This window comes from Eubalaena glacialis, chromosome 6 (genome assembly GCF_028564815.1).
Source record: "Eubalaena glacialis isolate mEubGla1 chromosome 6, mEubGla1.1.hap2.+ XY, whole genome shotgun sequence".
Lineage (NCBI taxonomy): Eukaryota > Metazoa > Chordata > Mammalia > Artiodactyla > Balaenidae > Eubalaena > Eubalaena glacialis.
The window spans coordinates 66,342,240-66,363,216 of NC_083721.1; the positions used below are offsets into that span (position 1 = coordinate 66,342,240).

The 20,977-nt window shown below is 38.5% G+C and overlaps 1 protein-coding gene across 1 annotated transcript in view; it reads right to left on the minus strand.

Moving 5' to 3' along the window:
- Positions 1 to 4,060, minus strand: part of IGSF11 (immunoglobulin superfamily member 11) — a 135,724-nt gene extending 131,664 nt beyond the window's left edge. Inside the window, exon 1 of the mRNA XM_061193124.1 lies at positions 4,026 to 4,060. The gene's annotated coding sequence lies outside the window, so the exon portion shown is untranslated. The remainder of the gene's footprint in view (positions 1 to 4,025) is intronic.
- Positions 4,061 to 20,977: the final 16,917 nt, after the last annotated feature.

A 20,977-nucleotide genomic window follows, 5' to 3' on the forward strand; every position in this document is an offset into this window, starting at 1 on the left:
GATCTCAACTTCTTTACCCACAATGCTTTTCTAAATAAAAGTGTGCATCTAACCTTGTCAGATTGTGACCTCTCCCAAGATGAAATTGATAAATGAAACCAGTAAGTAGACAACTTCTAAAAATTTTTTATTGAATAGACTTCTTGTTCACATTGACAAATTGCATTGGTTTAATACTGTTCTATAAAAATTAAAAATTAATGATATTTATGAAAATGTGACCTTCCTATAACACATGAGTGAGGCAGAGCCACACCATATAGCACCTATGTAGTACCCAATAATAGTAATGATGAACTGGTATCAGATCAATGACTGAGCCTACCATTTGTGAAATTAGGAAACACTGACTGACTTCACATTTCTGAAATTTTAAAACCATCACAGAGGCAAACTACTACTACAGTCTCTTTCTTACATGGTAGGAAACCAGGTACAGAGGAAATCAATTACCCAAACTTTAACAGGAAGAAATCCTTCCAGTTTAGTAAGATCAGCTTAACTAATAAGTAAACTAATTAACTTTCCACTTTTAAGACCAAAATCAGCTCAAATCAGATGGCATTTTGAATATCACCCGAGAACTGACAACGTCTCTTAAACTAGCTTCTCTCAAAGTACGATCGAGGGAGGATTTCAGAGCCTCCAGATGGTGGAAGGCTGCCCTCAGAACACAGGGGTTGGATGTGTAAGTGCCAGGGAGTCCTCATCAAACAAAGGAGGAGGAAATTGAGGGGACAGTGTTCACTTGAGGTCATCAGACTACTAGAAAGTCAGCAATCCTACCTCAAACTGCCTAACATGTAAACTGGTACCACTGGTGTAGATAACAATAGATTCAGAATCCCTATTCTAAATAGTCCAGTTCTAGATGAGAAATTAGGGGAACGCCACAATTTTCCCAACTTTCACTTCCACACCGGTGTTCTGTATAACTCAGAGCAACTAAAGAATCTTGTGTACCAGCACATCACCTTGTTTGACATTAAATCACATGGCTTAAGTATAAAGATTCAAATGAGAATTTTCATTATAAATGCTTCCACTATCGAAGTGTGAAAACACATTTGAAAATGTGCCACATACTGTTACCGTGGGGAAAAAGTCTTTACCCACTGCATCATTACCTTGGGTCTGACAACAGTTCTAAGCGTAACATTTTTAAAGCGCTTGGTGATTTAATATTTAAATTGCTTCCTGAGTAGTCCATGTTGAATACTGAACTTAATTTCTCTAAAATTTTCATCCAGTGGCTGTCACCTTTCATGTAGGTCAAACTACAAATTTTTATAAAAAGTGAATCCTTCCAAAACAGTTCCATAATTAAAGTTAGATATAAGAAATGGGAGTTTACAGTAAATTTTTCATAATGCTAACAATCAGAGCTCATAATTCTTTTCATTTTATGTCATCTTTTATATATTTTTCTCAGATTCTGGAAGGTTACCTGCTATTTCAAGGAATCACAAGTAATACAAGAAATGCTTTAGATATATCTAACCCACTGGTAGAACTATACAGAAGTCAACTTTTCAATTCAAATTCCCTTTGAAGTTACTCCACAGAGATTTAAACAGAAATTAAAACAGAAATTTCTTGACAACCATTTTCTCTCAAAAATGTAAAAGCCTATTTCTACCTTTGGTGCATTCTCCCATTGTAGTGGCCACTGCTATAATGGTTATTTATCTAGCATCCATTTCCCTTTTCTCCCTTCATAATGGAACCAACTTTGTTCCACCTGATATCCACTCTTCCCCCTCATTCCACATTGCAAGTCCTAGGAATGGGCCTTAGTTCATTTACTCCAACTTTGCCATTGACTGGTTCAAGAACTTAACACCATCAGGACATGGTACCCTCCTGGAGACTGTTATGCTGGGCACTCAACAGCTGTTCATCCTCATCCCCTCCCCACCTTACGGAAACAGTATCAGTGGCCTACCCATGGCCCACTGAATAAAGCCCAAACTCAGTATTCAACGTTCTCTACCATCCTTTTACTACCTTTTTAGCCCTTTCTGCCTCGCATATACATCTCCTGCTCCAGCAGCTACAAGCCTGGCCTTTCCAGAATATGCCCCTGCACTTTCCACTTCATATCCTACAGCCAGGCTCTTCCTTTGGCTAGGAAAGCCAAACTCTCTCATCTCAGCCAATTCCAATTCTACTCATTCAAAGTCCAGATCAAAAGGAAACTTTTCCATGAAGTCTCCCTTGATATCACCAACAAAAAATGGCACTCATCATATACTCCTTGTATCATAAATCTCTTGTGCATGCTTACAGCTTGTTTGAAAACCGCAAACTCCTTACAGGCTGTGGACAAACTCTTGCGCATCTTTGTCTTCCACCACCATCCTGCCCCACCAGACAGCCAAGTGCCCAGAGTGGGAACTCAGTAAACACTTGCTGAACAAATGAACACATTTTTTGAGGGTGAAAAGTGCCTCTACAGAATAGATTACCACGAAGGCTGAAATGTCCTTGGAAGTCTTTAAAAACATCCTAGTATGGTTTAGGAATAGTTCTGCTGAAGGAAAAGAAACACATCAGATGACCTTGTAAGGCTGATTCTGCAAATTTCATCAACTCTTTAAAAGTATTGCCTAACAATTCAAAAACAAACCATACACAAATGCTATTTACAAGAAGAGGGTGGCATTTATTGTAATATACAAAGGTTAACAACCCAATTTTTTACCAAAAATTTCAGTTGTTCTTATAGTAATATTTATAATAGTTTCAGTTATGTCCAAGGGATTATTTAAAAGCCCATTTACTCTATCTTATTTCATACCTAAAGTAAGTAGGACAGAGAAAAATGTTGGCCCTCTCAAAGTAGTAACCAGACAAAATTAATTTAGAAGCACAAGTTTACATAATGCACATACTGATGTCACTTTATTATCTACACATCATCACTAAATATATACCTACTGAAGTCCAGAGAAGTTATCTGTAATTTTGATTATTTCCTTCTATTACTCCTACGGACCCCTTAAATTGAATTTGTACAATTTAAGTCGGCTAAAATTAGGTTACTTCAAGATCTACGGGTACACTATCAGTTCAACTAAAATTATGGGAAACATACTGATATCTCCAGAAAGAAACTGTATTAACCACAATACTCCATAAATCAGTTAACCTGTTTTTTAAATAAAAGCCTTCAGAATAAATCTCAGTAAATCTCAACGATCAATTAAATGGAACAGAAAAGTTGATTCCACAGGACAGGACACTCACAAAAAGAAAGGGCAGTGTATAAAATGAAAATCAGGATCTAAATATGACGACTATTCATAGAAAATAAAATATAAGAAAGATTAAGTAGAAATTAGAAAATTAAACTTAAATAGATTTTTTTAAAGACAGTTAATAAGAAAATTAAACATGTTTATTTCTTTTGTTCTTATGTTGCTATGTCCTATGTATTTTTGTAAGTCGATTTAAAGCCCTTGGGGAAGAAGCTAGACTATAAAAAAAAAATAAATTCTTGTTTTCTAATCTAGTGTAGCACACTGCAGTTATTTTTTAAAATAAAGACCACATTTTCCGTCATAACCTACATATGCTCGTTAAAGGTTTGGGGAAAGCTACAATTTAAAGTTTTCCAAATTATTTTAAAAGCATCTCCAGTTTTCCTGCAGCCGCCTGACAACGGAAACGATTCTAAATCCCGTTTCTCCCTGGACCCAGTAAGTAAGGGAGTTCGTTGTCTATAAAGGGCAAAGAGCGGGGTCGGAGTCAGCGCCGGGTTCAGGACCGGCGGTAACCGGTGGTGGGCGTAGTTACCTCTGGATCGGAACACCTGAGCCGTGCGGGGGGCGGGGACCGGGGCGGCTGGGCAGCAGCCGCCGCGTGGGCGCGGGAGCCTCGGCCGACAGCAACGAATATGGCCCCCGAGAAAGTTGGGCTCCGAAGACTGGCCCTGGCGAGAAGGCTGTCTGCGTCGCAGGCAGCCTCCCCCGGCCCGCCGGCCCCGCCAGGCCCCACCGGGAGGGGAGGGGAGGGCTACTCACCGTGCAGAGAGAGGAGCAGCAAAGGCGCCAGAGGGGAGCCCCGACAAGTCATTCCGGGGCCGCGGGGAGCGCGCCTGCCGCCCGCCCGGCTCCTCGTCGCGGCAGCGGAGGAGCGGGCCGGGCTCTCTGAGCTCTCAGGGCAGCCCGGACCTCCCAGACCCGCCGCCCGGCCGCAGACCGCCCGGCGGGGCTGGGACGGTGGGACCCGCAAACGAGGCAAGTGCGGCACCCGCGCCGTCCGGCTCCGCGGAGGCTGAGCTGCGACCAGGCGCGTCCCGGGCTCGCCGGCCTTGCCCCGCGGCTCCACCGCCACCTCGCGCTGCCCCAGGACCCGCCGGCCCCTCGCGCCGCCCGGGGAGCCACTCGCCACACCTCTCGCCCGGCTACTCGGGCGGCAGCCCGGCTGCAGGTCGGCTCTGCGCCGCCCACTCGCCCCGCTTGGTCTCCCCGGCAACCGCGGCTCCAGCGCGACGCCTGGCGGCCCACCCGCTGAGCGAGAGCGGCGCGCAGCTGGCGCGGCCCTGGCCACCTGTGCGCGGGGCCGCACGCTCCCAGCACACCTCCACGAGCGCTGGGGACCGAAGGCGGGCATCCTCCTCGTCCGCAGCCAGGGCCCCTCCCCTGCCCTGAACCACTCCCCAGACCGGTGGTCCTGAGCGCCAGAGAGCTCCACAAGGCAGTTCACCACGGCCTGCGTCCGAAGAGGCAAGATTCTTTTCTATCGCAGTTTTCAGATGATTTCTATTTGGCCGTTTCACTTTCTCTCAATCCTTTCTTCTGTACCCTAAGTAACCCAAAAGAACCTGACTCTAGCAAAATTAAGAATCGATGAGGTTTGTCCTATACCTTTTATTTTTCCGACTACCGTTTCTTCCTTGAAAAGAGCGTAGGGGCTGTAGCATGCCCCTAACTCCCAATTCCTATCAAAGACCACCCTCTCTTGCCCCTTTAGTAAAACTTGTATCAACTGACAATATTTAAAATCTTTTCTTTTAAACCTTATCCCTTTCTTAAACTAATTTCAAGTATTTGTTAACTAGTAATGCTTTTATTTTAATGTTAACTAGAGATGCTTTTATTGTGGTGATTGATTACTTTGGTTGGGTTTCTATTTTTTCTTTCTTGCTTGCTTTGGTTGGATGGGAAGAGAGACCTTCATGACATCTGAAATTATTTTACTTAAATATCTACCTACATCTTTCCTTATAAAACCTAATCTTCATTCCTTTTCCAATGAGGTTCCTGCTCTCTTTCTTAAAGCCCATAGTCCCATTCTACTTCAGCCTCCCACCCAGTCCTTCTAGATTTGAGGACATATCTCCCCCGGTAATGTCAGACCGTTCTGGTCAATTTCTACCGCAGCATAGATTAGAATTCTTGGAGCCATTCAGAAATTCTGAGCCCCCATCTGGCAGGTACAATCCTCCCAGGGCAACGCAGAAATGAAAATGGCATGCACGGGAGAAAGACAAATATATAAAACATCTATACATTTGGACAAAGATTGGGAGACATAGGTAAAAATTAAAATAGTATCAGGATGATGGAATTATGGATGCACTTTTTCTTTTCTGAAAATGTTGCTGTTATAATTTGAAGTTAAAAAAGAAACCACATTAAGAAACATCAATCACTTTTAACAACAATACCCTGAAAAGATAGTTTGATTATGAATTTTAAATGCTTCAACTTTGCTGACTACTTCCAATTTGCTAGAATCCCTTACCAGACCTCTAATGGCAAGAAAAGAGTGATATGACAGTATAGAATTTTTGATATTAACAGAAGTTTAATATTTCAAGTATTTCATCACTGGGATTATTCTCATTCTTTTAAATTCCAGAGTAAGGACTTTATATTCTTTTTCTCCAACCAGTTCAGTTCCTTTGTCTTGTACATATTCCTGCTTTCTAACCCAGCCACAAGCAGGGTATAAGAGCAAGTAATATAAGGAGAAAAGCAAGGTGTTACTCCAAGCAGGACTTTGCTTCACTATAATCCCAGATTTAAATATAGAGGTAGAATATTGATTCTATAATTAAATAAATAACCTAATAATCTAGGCTTAAAAGCCTTCATAAAGCAAGTTCCCTGATATACTTCTTAGCAAGTCAATTCAGCAAATATTTACTGAGTATCTACACTGTGTAAGGCACTGGGTTGAAGGTTAAACGTAAAATATCAGTATATGATCCTCACCCTTAAATAGCTTCCAGTTACACTTGGGATATATCTACAATGTTATGAATCAGCAGAGAAAGAGAGCTGTCCTGCCTCTTTGTCACCATAGTCTACTTCTGCCTTGCCAGACAGGAGCTAGTGAGTTATTAAGAGGACAGAGTGCTCACAGTTTGGTGGAGCAGTCCTTCTAATTGAAAAAGAAGTGTGGCTTCTGAAGGGAGACTGGGGATGATCAGATTTCAGGAGGCAATCTGGCTGCCCAGAAGCATGGGGGCAGATGGTAGATGGCTGACTCAAAGGAAGCAGATCGGAGTACTGGAAACTCCAAGCGCTGTACACAGAGGCACCCAAAAGGACACTCTCACAGGAAACAAAGAAAAAATGTGCTATTTAATTCACAGAGCTAATACCTCAGGCATGTACTCTGAGTAAAATTTTTATTAGTAATGAGTTTTACCAACTCTTTTATCCTAATCTGCCTTATGACCACAGTAGGCTTTCTTTAAATCTCAATTATTCTGAGTGCTAAAGCAACAGACAACATCTTTCATTTGTATAATACTTTATAAATGTCACAGTGCTTTCACATATATTGTCTGATTTGATCTTCACAGCAACCCCAGGGGGTAAGTAAGGCAAATAGTATTACCCCCTCTTCACTCACTAAGACACTGAGTCTCAAAAAGATCAATGAACATCTCAGGGATTGCAAGTACCAATGGGCAGAACTGGAACCAACCCAACAGTTTTTTCAACCACACCACAAAGTCTTTCTTTTATCTCTTTGTAGACCAACATCTAAAGAAATTTATATCCACCATAGTGTCTTAAAGCTATCTGTGGGGAACACTGCAGTTGCCTCCCCAACATTAATCCCACCTCCACCCCACCAGCATCCCACCACCACCACCTCCCACCAGCACATGAGTAGCTGTAAAATTTGAATGAGACGAGCCCCACTCTCACCTCTGAGGAGGCTATAGTTGTCTTACCTGACCAAGGAAGAAATGGAGCGGGGAATGACTGGGACAAGGGACTCTATTATAGTGAATAATAATTTTGGATCAAAAACACTGATGACCTGACAATACAGTCAACTTCTCAATACTTCAATAGGAATTATCCAAATTCAAATTTTAGTCCTAGAGCAGCTTCTCTCCTCCACCCATCAAAATGCTGGACCCATCTCTTTCCACAATCAGTTACTCTGCATTCAAGAATGGAAAATTAAATTTATGATCAGCTTAGGAGAAACATAATTAGGAAAGAAAAACTGTGGATGGAATCATAAGACTTTCCAAAGCTAAATATAAATTATTTTAATTAGCTATTTTAAATTATTAATACCACCTATCCCTCTCCATTCGTGTATATAATTAAAGGTTAATTTATGTTTTTGAGAATGTTTGTCTATGGAATGTTTTATAAGAACATCATTCATAAAGTTAGAAGATATCTTTTTGATCCTTGTTTGAGCCAGTAACTCATTCTGTAACTATTTTAACCTCGCTGCTTAGAACCATGTATAGTCTAGAGCAGAGCCTGGTGCTTTTTCTTTTTGATTTAAAAAAAAAATTTTATTGGAGTATAGATGATTTACAATGTTGTGTGAGTTTCTGCTATACAGCAAAATGAATCAGTTATACATATACATATATCCACTCTTTTTTAGATTTTTTTCCCATATAGGCCATTACAGAGTACTGAGAAGAGTTCCTTGTGCTATACAGTAGGTCCTTATCTATTTTATATATAGTGGTGTGTATATTGTCAGTCCCAATATCCCAATTTATCCCCCCCACCGCTTTCCCCTCTGATAACCATAAGTTTGTTTCTACATCTGTGATTCTATTTCTGTTTTGTAAATAAGAAATAAATATTTAATTCTTTAATATGTAAATATTTGTACCTTTTTTTAGATACCACATATAAGCAATATCATATGATATTTGTCTTTCTCTGGCTTACTTCACTCAGTATGAGAATATCTAGGTCCATCCATGTTGCTGCAAATGGCATTATTTTGTTTCTTTTATGAGCCTGATCCTTTTAAAAGTAGAACTTGAGAGGAATTCTTCCCTCTTCCCCTTTGTGCAGAGGCAATAAGGTCTCTAAAATAATAATAAAGGAGTAGAGAAGATAATAGTGGAATCATTAGAGTAAAGCAACAAGCAAACTAATCGTTTATTGTATGTTAAGACATAAATAGATCATTTAATATTTTAAAACATCCTTCTCAAATTTTGGATCAATTTGTAACCTAGATATATTGACAGCTTAGTCTTTCTTATATCTGTTTCTGCCTATTCCTCTGGTAACTCTTGCTAGACAAGATTTACGCAAAAGTAAACAGCATCTCCATTCCCCTCACCATAGCCCAATCCCTATAACCATTGTGAATATTGCTGAAGTGAAGTTTCACATCTTCATTCATTTTGGGAGAAGTTAGCTCTTTTGCTTGAAACCATGTCATTATGAACACATTTATTTTTAGGCAAAGTTATTCTCCGAGCAGGGCCCAGTGTAACTAAGTGCTTTTGAATTTATTCTAATGGCAAATTTAAAATGGCACCACTATGTTTTTTAGGACTTGAAAGGGCAATAGCATAAGAAGCATTTTATGTCACCTGAAATTTTTTTGTATTCTCTTTCTTATAAGGAAAATAACTTTAAAGTATTCTTCAAAGTCTCTTTACCAGTTTTCACTACTCTAAATTAATCTGCTTCAAACTCTGTTACTTGATTCTATATATTGGGGTACTGGCAATCAATTATCTTATTTTTTTCAAATTTGATGAGTTTTTCATAGAAGTTTAGAGTATACATCAGACTTTCATTTCTGACAACAAAATAGATGAGAGACCTTGACTTACAAAAATTGTGAAATTATTTTTTCAATCTTAAATGAATTGATGAGCTCTCAACAAAATATGGAAAAGTCAAGCTAAAATCTAGAAGAAGGAAGGAATCCTTCTTGTATGTTCTATTCTCAACACAGCATCCAGAATGATCCTATTAGGTCAGATCAGGTCACTCCTCAGCCCAAGTCCTTACAATGGCTTCCCATCTCAGAGTGAAAGTATAAGTCCTTGCTATAAACTAAAGGGCTTGTATTAGATTCCGATTGCTGCTGTAACAAGTCACTACAAACGTAATGGCATAAAATGAAACAGATTTATTATCTTATAGCTCTGAGGTCAAAAGTCCAAAGTGTCATTAGGCAATCATCTCATCTCAAGAGGGCAACGGGGCTGTGTTCCTTTCCTTCTTCGCTTCTAGAGCCCACCTATTTTCCTTGGCTCACGGCCCCCTTCCTCCATCTTCAGAGCCATCAACATAGACCTTCTCCCACTGCCATCTCTCTGACTCTGTCTCCTGCCTCCTTCCACACTGAAGGACCCTTGTGATTACAGTGGGCCTGCTTGGATAATCCAGGATAATCTCATCTCCAAGTCAGTTGAAGAATGACCTTAACCCCATCTGCAACCATAATTCCCCTTTGCCATGTAAGGTAACATATCCACGGGTTCTAGGGATTAGGAGGTGGGCATCTTTGGTGGGGGAGGGGGCGTTATTCTGTTTACCACAAGGCCCTACATGATCTAGTCCCCCATTTTCTCTCTGATCGCTGCTTCTGTTTTCCCCTCGCTCATTCTGCTCTCACTACAAGGATCTCCTCGATGTTCCCTGAATAAGCAGCAACGTGTTTACCTCAGGGCCACTGAAATTGTTCTTTCTCTAGGTTTTTGCATAGCTCTCCTTTCACTTCCTTTAAGTCTTACATGTCACCTGAAGTTAGGCCTTAGCTGACCCTTCTATATAAAATAAAAAGTTTAAACACATTTTAAAATACCTTTCCCTATTGTATTTTTTTTTATTGATTGATTAATTTATTGATTTATTGATTTATTTGGCTGCGTTGGGTCTTCCTTGCTGTGCGCAGGATTTCCCTAGTTGCGGCGAGCGGGGGCTACTCTTGGTTGCGGTGCACAGGCTACTCATTGCAGTGGCTTCTCTTGTTGCGGAGCATGGGCTCTAGGCGTGCGGGCTTCAGTAGTTGTGGCACGCGGGCTTCAGTAGTTGTGGCTCTCGGGCTCTAGGGTGCAGGCTCAGTAGTTGTGGCGCATGGGCTTAGTTGCTCCGCAGCATGTGGGATCTTCCCGGACCAGGGCTCGAACCCGCGTCCCCTGCATTGGCAGGCAGATTCTTAACCACTGCGCCACCAGGGAAGTCCTGTCCCTATTGTATTTTTTCTTAGCACTCCATCACTAATACACTATATTTTACTTAATAATCATGTTTGTTTATTGTCTGCATCACCCAATAGAACTAATAAGGACAGGGATTTTGATCTGTTTTATTCATTGCTGAATTCTTGGTATCTTTAACAGTGCTTGGCACATAGTAGACACTGAATAAACATTTTGAATAGATGAATCAGTGACTGAAGCAAAATTTCACAGGATTGAAACCAATTGGAATGCACTATCTGGCCACAATTATATTAAGCTAGATATCAATAACAAGATGAATTTACACACACACACACACACACACACATTTGGGTGTTAAGAAAGGCACCACTAAATAATTCAAAACCTAAAATTAAATCATAAAGGAAGCTAAAAGTATTTAGAAGAAAACAATAATAAAAATATTTCATATCAAAGCCTGTGAAATGCAACTAGAATATATACTTGGAAGGAAACTTAGAGCCTTAAATGTTTACATTAAAAAAGACGAAAGCCTAAAAACATTCTCTGACATAAATCGTAGCAATATTTTCTTAGATCTGTCTCCCAAGGCAAAAGATATAAAAGCAAAAATAAGCAAATGGGACCTAATCAAACTTAAAAGCTTTTGCACAGCAAAGGAAACCATTAAAAAAATGAAAAAACAGCCTATGGATTGGGAGAAAATATTTGCAAATGATGCACCCAACACAGGGTTAATTTCCAAAATATAGAAACAGCTCATACAACTCAATATCAAAAAACAAACATCCCAATCAAAAAATGCACAGAAGACCTAAATAGACATTTCTCCAAAGAAAACATACAGTTGGCCAACAGGCACATGAAAAGATGCTCAGCATCACTAAATATTAGAGAAATGCAAAGCAAAACTATAATGCACCGCACACAGGTCAGAATGGCTATCGTCAAAAAGTCTACAAATAATAAATGCTAGAGAAAAGGGAACCCTCCTACACTGTTGGTAGGAATGTAAATTGGTACAGCCACTATGGAGAACAGTATGGAGGTTCCTAAAAAAACTAAAAATAGAGCTACCATATGATCCAGCAATCCCACTCCTGGGCATATATTCAGAAAAGACAAAAACTCTAAATCAAAAAGATACATGCACCCCAGTGTTTATAGCAGCACTATTTACAATAGCCAAGACATGGAAGCAACCTAAATGCCCATCAACAGGTAAATGGATAAAGAAGTGGTATATATACACAATGGACTATTACTCAGTCATAAAAAAAGAATGACATAATGCCATTTGCAGCAACATGCATGGACCTAGAGATTATCATACTAAGTGAAATAAGTTTGACAGAGAAAGACAAATATTGATATTATACGATATCACTTATATGTGGAATCTAAAAAATAATACAAATGAATCTATTTACAGAACAGAAACAAACTCACAGACATAGAAAACAAACTTAGGGTTACCAAAAGGGAAAGGGAGGGAGGGGGATAATTTGGGGGTATGGAATTAACAGATACACACTACCATATATAAAATAAATAAACAACAAGGATTTACTATATAACACAGGGAATAGTATTCAATATTTTGTAATAACTTATAATGAAAAGTAATCTGAAAAAATAATATATATAACAGAATCATTTTGCTGTACGCCTGAAACTAACACAATATTGTAAATCAACTATACTTCAATTTTTAAAAAAAGATGAAAGCCTAAACACTAATTAATTAAGATACAGCTTAAGAAGTTTGGCAAAGAAAATAAAATAGGTCCAAAGAAAACAGAAGGAGGGGGACTTCCCTGGCGGTCCAGTGGTTAAAACTGCATGCTTCCAATGCAGGGGGCGCGGGTTCTATCCCTGGTCGGAGAACTAAGATCCCACAAGCCAGGTGGCATGGCCAAAAAATAAAATAAAAAATAGAAGGGGAGCTACACATATTAAAAAAAGAAAAAGAAAATAGAAGGAATAAGATAATATAGAGGTAAAATTAATAAAATATTAAACGAACATGTAATAGAGAAGATAAACACAGCCAAAAGTTGGTACCTTGAAAAGCTTAATTAAATTAACTAAAATGGTGAGACTAATCAAAAATTAAAATGAGGGAGGGAGAGCTCTCAAATACTATCAGAATAAAAAAGGAGAGACATCACTATAGATGCTGCTAAAAAGATAAGGAGAATAATGAACAATTTTATGCCAATAAATTTGAAAACTTGGAAGAAAGGAACAAATTCCTAGAAAAATATTACTTATCAACACTTGCTCAAAAATAAACAGAAAACCTGAATAGTCTCATATGGATAAAGTAATTAAAGTAATAGTTTAAAATCTTCCTACAAATAAAACTTCAGATCCAGACAATTTTAACAGCAATTTTTACCAAATATTCAGGAAATTAAAATTTCCAGTCTTTTGCAAACTATCTGAGAATACAGAAAAAATAGGAAACACTCCTCAACTCATTTTATGATGCTAGTATTATATTGAATACCAAATATCAGCAAAAATAATGGGAGAAAGGGAAAGGGGCCAATTTTCATCATCTAGAGAGATGCAAATGAATATTAGCAAACCAAGTCCAGTGAAATATGAAAAGGGTAATGCATCACACCACTTGGATTTATTTCAGGAATGTAAGATCGGTTAACATCTGAAAAATAATGCTATTCACTACATTAAGAGATGAAAGGAGAAAAATCATATGATCATTTCATTAAGTGTCCATGAAAGCAAGGCTTTGAGAAATCTGGTTTCCGCTCTTGGAGAACAGTAAAATCAGCATGAAGAACTGTGGGGTAGGTGACTACTTTTAATGGCACTAGACTGCTTAAAGAAAGAAGGTAACATACTTAAATTCCTAAATTCTGGGCTCAAGGCCTGGAATGAAAGTCAGGTGCTTTCTAAGAGTGTGCGAAAATAATGTTTCCTCAAAGATTTAAGGTTGAAATAGATTCAGGGCCTCAGAATCAGTTTCAGAAATAAGGTCTGTAGCCTCTATAATCTCATTCCTTGCTGGGTCATTTGTATATTTACAAGTTTATCTAGCTTTCTGATTCTTTCCTTTTCCTTTACCCTGCTATTTTATTTAGGATGTGATGGTGGCAGGTAACTTTACAGTTAGTCCACAGACTGAATAATATCAAGACAGAAGAACAACCCACTGGACTTAAATCTGGAAAATGTAACTAATATTAGACTTCGGGTTGTCTTCTAAAATGGAAGAATTGAGTGATTTTTCAGTTGTAAGAAAGATACATGCATTATGTATTTTTTAAAGTATAAATATAAGGAAAAATGTATTGGTGGATGTTGGATATCAGAAGGGCTGGACTCGGGGGAATTTTTTGATTGCTAAACATTTTTTTGACTGCTAAGCATCAAGACCCTCTTCCAGTGTTCAGAGAATTCCCCAAGGTTTGATTCTCAATGGGAAGCAGAGTATACTCTCCACTACAGAAGCCAAAAGTGCTTCCCCGCATCCTAGCAACCAGAGTGCAGTCAGGGCAACCAGGTATGGCATCCAGTACGTGGTGCTGGCAGCGGCGGTGGTGCCAGGAGGACTCACTGGATTGTTCCTACACTCATTTTGGCTACCTAGCTTCCTTGGGTTGCTGCTTGTTTTCTGATCCTCTAGACTCCCCATCTTTTCTATGAGCTACCCAACATCCTAGACTTTTTTTTCTTTAATTAATCACCATCCATTTCTGTTGCTTGCCACAAAGAACACTGTCTTTAGGATTAAAGAGTTCTGAGGTTCTTTCCTTTCTAGAAGGAGGTTAGAGATACTCTTTAACTCATACTTCAAATGGGGAAGGTCGTACTTGATGAGAGCCATCAGAGAAGATCTTTCTAGGCTAGTACTCAAAAGATATGAAGAAACAAGCCATGAAAAGAACCAGAAATTTCAAAAAAGATGGCCTCTAGTCCGGTAACATCCACACATTGCTATCAGTGTGTGGATCAGAGCCAGTTGATGTACATTTCAGATTTAAATTCAATCCATATTTACGGCATACTTACTATGTGCCAGGCACCATGCTATGTGTTTTAGTGTACATAGTCTCATATAAATCCTCACAAAAACCCTGTGAGATATGTGGTTTTACTCCATGTTTTCAACTGAAGAAAACTGAGATTCAGAGAAGCTTCGAAATGCTTGGTCAAGATCACTCAACTCTTTATGTAGTAAAACCCAACCTTTCTGACTCTAAGGCCAGTTTTCTTTCCACTAGACCCTGAAATCTCTATTTGAATTAGCAACCTGATTAACATTCAGAACTGATAATACTTCGGCTACTTTTTAGTATTAAATGATTATTGGTTTAGATGTTAGCCCGTCTTCTGAATCTGTTCATGAATATTCTTCCTTAAAAGATATAGACTTACACAATTAAATGGATACCATCCCCCTTAAAAATTATTCTAAAATTTTATATTTAATGAGCTTGAAGGACTAAATAATACCTGGATTTTGTGTGCCATTAATAATAAAATCAGAAATAACCCATAAAAATGGAATTCAAATTAAGAAACAGTGAGCCAGGGGCTTCCCTGGTGGCGCAGTGGTTGAGAGTCTGCCTGCCAATGCAGGGGACACGGGTTCGAGCCCTGGTCTGGGAGGATCCCGCATGCCGCGGAGCAACTAGGCCCGTGAGCCACAACTACTGAGCCTGCGCGTCTGGAGCCTGTGCTCCGCAACGAGAGGCTGCGACAGTGAGAGGCCCGCGCACCGCGATGAAGAGTGGCCCCCGCTTGCCACAACTAGGAAAGCCCCCGCACAGAAACGAAGACCCAACACAGCCATAAATAAATAAATTTAAAAAAAAATGCAAACCTTTAAAAAAAAAAAAATGCTTCTTTTAAAAAAAAAAAAACAGTGGGCCACACTAATGTTTCTATAGTAACACAATGAGGAAAAAGTTAGATGCCCTAAAAGATATTTTAATTCCAATAAATTGGTTTATAGCTTTAATACCATTTTAGAAAAATCCATATATATCTACTCATTATTACCAAAATCCACATATTAATACTCTGTAATCCTAAAGGAAGGGTGCCACAGTATGAGACCCTTCTTGTACACTGTTTCAGACCTTCTCAGCCCTACCTCTTCTTCCATCTTTTGCTGCAGGCTTAGCTCATCTTCTCACTGTATAACCTGACAGTGACTTGCTTCATGGTGGCCTATACCAAGTACCTCTCCCTGCTCAGTAGCTTCTCTGACACTGCTGCCTGGGACACCAGCAGGAATCTGGTGGTAGTGACTCGTGCAACCCGGTAGCTCAGGGATGTCAACACTTACAGGGCCACTCTTGACTAATGTGGGATGGGCGCCAGTGGATAATCCTTCTTCCTTGCATTCTCCAAGTAGACAGTTCTTAGTTCATCAAGCTCTCAGAAGGTCCTGGCGTGATCAACAGTAACCAACTGACAATGAACACAGCCTTGACTGGCTCTTCTGCCTTCCCTTTTCACTCCCCCATCAATTAACCCTCCCCTCTGAAATTACTTTTTAAATAAACTAACTCTACATAAGCCTTTGACTTGACACAAGTTTTCAGGGGAACCCAGGTTAAGAGACCTACTCTTAAGTAAATTTTATATATCTGTTATACAGTTCTTACTAAGATTCTACTATAGTTTCTTTTTAATAGCCAGATCTTTTCATATTGCACATCAAATTTCTGGGAATAGTACATTTCTTCTTGTCCTGTAGGTCTTGGCAGGTTTCTGTCATGTGTCTTTCTTCATATCTAGAATCAGATAAGGCAAACACAAAATGTAGCTTTTGCATTTGAAGTTCTAAATGATGAAAGGTTTGCTCAGTTTCACCTCTGCTTTATTTTTTTAATAACCTTTGGAAAGTCACTTAACCCTCTATGCCTCAACTATCTCCTTTATAAAAATTATTTTATTTCCTACTTCATGGTTGTTATAAGGATTCAATGAGGTAATATATGTGAAAGTGCCTATTACAGGTCCTGGCAGATAATCAGCCTGGCAAGTAATGTTAGCTGTCTTTATTATTATCATTAGTGTAGATTATTGACTCTACTTGAAAGTCTGCCATCATGGGGATAAAATATCCATTTTGTGGATTTGGTATTTTCACCAAAAACCTTTTATTAATTGTATTTTGCAGCCATAAGCGAATATTTGAATTCATTTAGTGTTTGGAATCAAGATATACCCATAGAATAAACTGAGCAAACCTGTGTCTGGATCTTTAAAATGAGAGACTTCAAGGCATTATTGCTTTAACAAATACCTTTGCCTCACAACCAATCCTACCCTGTCCTTCCCCCATTACTGAAAGTTCACAGTTTCCATGCAGTCCCTCATCAATTTAACAGGTATAGAAAAACCCAGGTATGATTGTTGAGTGGAAAATAAACAGTTATATCATGTAAAATGCACAGCCACAGTATTGTGAGGTTAAAAAAATAACTGGGTTAATAAATTGGCTAGCTGGCCAGGAATTCCAGAGGTCCTGTTGCTGGATCCCTGTCTATTCCTGTCCTAGCTGTGGTTTAGCGCCACCTGGTGGCACCTCAAACTAAAGCTCGGCTATTGGGAATGTTTCTGGGTCCTGTATTGATTGGTACTTCCAGGGCAGCCTTGGTGATTCCAGGAACAGTGAGGTGGCACGTGTTTCATCAGTTTGATGCAAGAATGCTGGGCCATAACATATGGGGACACACCCTCTGCTTCCTAAGACAGAAGTACTTGCCATTTAACCTTCTAAACTCACTCACCCCACCAAATCCTCCCTTAGAAAGGAAACACTTTAGCCTCCACTCCCTTCATCCCCCACCCCATGTGAAAAAAAGGGCTGAACACAGAACAGGAATTGTAAATTGCATTATATACTAATTCTCATTATTGATGGGGCATATTATAATAGGGTTGGTTCTACAGTATTTGTTAAGAATATACCATCTCCCAGGCTCTGTCTCCGTTTTAAGTGGAAAGGGCAGAAATACATCACATAATCCTACAAATAAATGTGACAGTGATATGAAGGAGAGAAATTGGATGTTAAGTGGGATTGAAACAGAATTTAATGTAATTAAAGAGATCTGGGGAAAGTTCCCTAAAAAAATGATTCCTTTACAAAGATTGAAAGGTTGACCAGGCAAAGGGGAAATAGGTAATTTCTGGCACAGGCAATAGAATGTGTAATGGGCGTATTTTGAAACAATTAAAACTATGCATTTTAATTCCCCTTTGTAAATCACATTTTCCTGCAATCCCCCCTCCCCCAGGTCAAGCCATAAGTTTTGTTGTGCACAGAGAAGGACAGAAAAGGCCCCTAGGGGGAGAAAATATCATTCTTCTGCTTTAAGAATGACAGTTACTTCTTTGAGTTTATGGCAGAGCTACTTTCTTGTAGCCAAGCTTCAAGAGAGGGGACATTTCTACCTACTTTTACTGTTGTTCTTTTCATTATTGTTTGTAGTTTTGTTTGTTTTTAATTCTAATAGCTCCTTTTTAAGTATCAAGAGATAAGTCAGATGGATTCAAACAAAAAGATTTCACTGTAAGTCACCCTTAAGACAGGTCAGAGGATATTATATAAGTGAGGTTCCAACCCTAGGAAAAAGGTAAGGGAAACTTTTCAAAGATGAACCAAGGGAGAGAGAGAGAGAGAAGGCCAGGAAGCCAAGGTGGAGTGTCCTCACTTTCCCTGTAGTGGTTAGCAGTTCAGGGAGGTACTACTGCAGCTAGGTAAGTGGATGGTGGAAGAACAATGGCTGCGGCAAAGTCTTGCCACGTAGGCCAGAAGATGACCTCACAGAGCTGCACGCACTCCATTATGGTGGTGCCTAAGGACAGGTTAGGGTTCTCATGTTCTTGGTTCAGGGAAGGGAAGGGAGGGCACTCTGAGATGCCAAGAAAACTGGTGTGCCAGAGGGCCCTGCAGTTGGAATGAAATGACCACAGATGAAAGACTACACCAATGTCAGAAAGATGTTCTCCTACATTTTCTTCTAAAAGCTTCATTGTTTTACCTTTCACATGTATATCTGCAATCCATATGGGTTTGATATTTGTGTATAGTGTGAAGTAGGGATAGCCAGTTAACCCAGTACCATTTACTCAAAGTAAGAAAAATCCTTTCCTGACTGAACTACAGTGTAGCCTGCATAAATGAGATAATTGAGTATGTGTGGGGTTTCTGCCTCTATTCTGTTCTTGTTGATCAATTTCTCTATCCTAGCTAAAATAATACACTGTCTTAATTACTATAGGTATATAATAGTCTTGATATCTGATATCAGCTTTGTTCTCTTTCTTAAGAGCACCTTGGCTACTCTTGGTGATTTACATTTCCCTGTGAATTTTAGAATCACGCCTCAATTTCCACAGTGAAATCTCCTGGAATTTTGATTGGAATTGTGTTGAAACTATAAATTAATTTAGGAAAAATTATATCTTTACTATTTTAGGTTTCCCAATCCAAGAACAGGTCACATCAATCAATGTATTTATGGTTCTTTCATTTCTCACAATAATATTTAGTAGCTTCTCATCCATTTTTAGTTAAGTTTATTCCTAGGTCTGTGATATTCTTTGATGCTGTTGTAAATGGTTTCATTTTTCAAATTTCGTTTTCTATTTGGTTATTGCTAGTGTATAGAAAAAATTAACTCTTGAACATCTAACTTGTTTCTCACTATCTCTTTAAATTCATTTACTGACTCCAATAGTTTATCTATAGATTCTTTTGAATTGTCTACATACACAATCATATCATCTGAAGATAATAAGTTTATTTCTTCCTTTTCAATTCTTATTTACTTATTTTTCTTACCTATTATACTTCCTAAGACATCCCAAATATGTTGAATGGAAGTGCTGGTAGCAGGCCTCATTGTCTCTAGTCAATATCAGAGGAAAAAAATTTCAATATTTCATTGTTTATTATGATGTCTCCTATAGATTTTTATCTACTGTTTTAAAAAATTAAGAAAAATCCATTTTATTCCAAGCTTACCAAGATTTTTTAAAATCATTAATGTGTCTTAAATTTTCTCAAATACTTTCTTTTTGTTTGTTGCAATGATCATGGATTTTGTCTTTTTTTTTTTTTCTTGGCCATGTGTAAATTACCTTAATTGATTTTTGAATACTTAACTACCATTTTGTCTGTGAAATAAATCCCAATAGTCATGATGTATTATCTTTTTTACATATAAATGGATTTTTTATGCTTTATTAAGAATTTTTGAATCTACTCTCATGAGAGAAATTGATCTGTAATTTTATTTTCTTACAATTTCCTTGTCATGTTTTAAAGTCAAGGTTATGCTGGTCTCATAAGAAGTAAGGAAGTATTCCTTTTTTTCTATTTTACAAAAGAATTTGTGAAAGATTTGTTTTATCTCACCATAAATGTTTGTAAGAATTCACTTTTATATCCATCAAACCTGGGATTTTCATTATGGAAAATTATTTTTAATGGACAACCTTTTAAATAAATATAACACTATTCAGGTTTTCTATTTCTTCTTCTGTCAGCTTTGGTTACTTGTATTTTTCAAAAATTTATCCATTTCATCCAAATTTACTGGTATAAAATTGTTCATAATAGTCTCTTTGTGTATTTTTGACGTCCGTAAAATCCATGGTAATGTCACCTTTTTTATAACTTATGTAGGTAATTTGTATTTTTTTTTACAATGGTGGGACAGGAATAGGAGAACAGAGTCCACCTGGATTAATCATCATTTCAAAATCCTAATTTAATTACATCTGCAAAGACCTTTTTTCCAAACAAGGTAACATTCACAGGTTCCATGGATCAGGGTGTGGACTTGTCTTTTGAGGCATTACCATCCAGCCCATTACACTTGGTTTGCAACAGTCTTACAATGATGTGCCCAGATGTAGTATTCTTTGTATTTATGATGCTTACAGTTGGCTGAGTTCTTTAATCTATGGCTTGATTTACTTTAAAAGTTTTGGAATATTCTCAGTTATACCCTTTTCAAATGTTGCTTCTGCCCCATTCTCATCTCTCTCTTTCTCTGGGTCTCTAACTAACATATTTAAGACCATCTGCATATGATTCATATGAAGGGTGTGCTGGAGTCAGCTTGTACCGGCTTGCCAGAGTGCATTGTTAAATATTCAGGAATTTTGTGAGATATCTGTTAAATCATCAATAGCTTGAAATAGCTATGGTAATAGTGTTTACACCATGGCAATCAGTTGTATCACTAAAATCAAGACTTTCTGTTTCAGAGAACTAGATTTAGCTGGAAACGGTTACAAGATTGAGGTCTGGGTTGAGGCACCTGTGATTCTTATGGTTTTCCCTCATCTCTACAAGATAAATCACCCCTATCCATTATGTCTTTCATGTTTCATGGAGGAAAAAGGAACAAGTCCATACAACAGAAAAGTCATACCAGCCATGGATCACTCACTTTTAAGTAGACCCAGAAGTTCTAACTTAAACTTCCATTTGTACATCATTGACCCAAACTGTATCACTTGTCCACAAGGGAAGCTGGAAAATGTAATATTTGT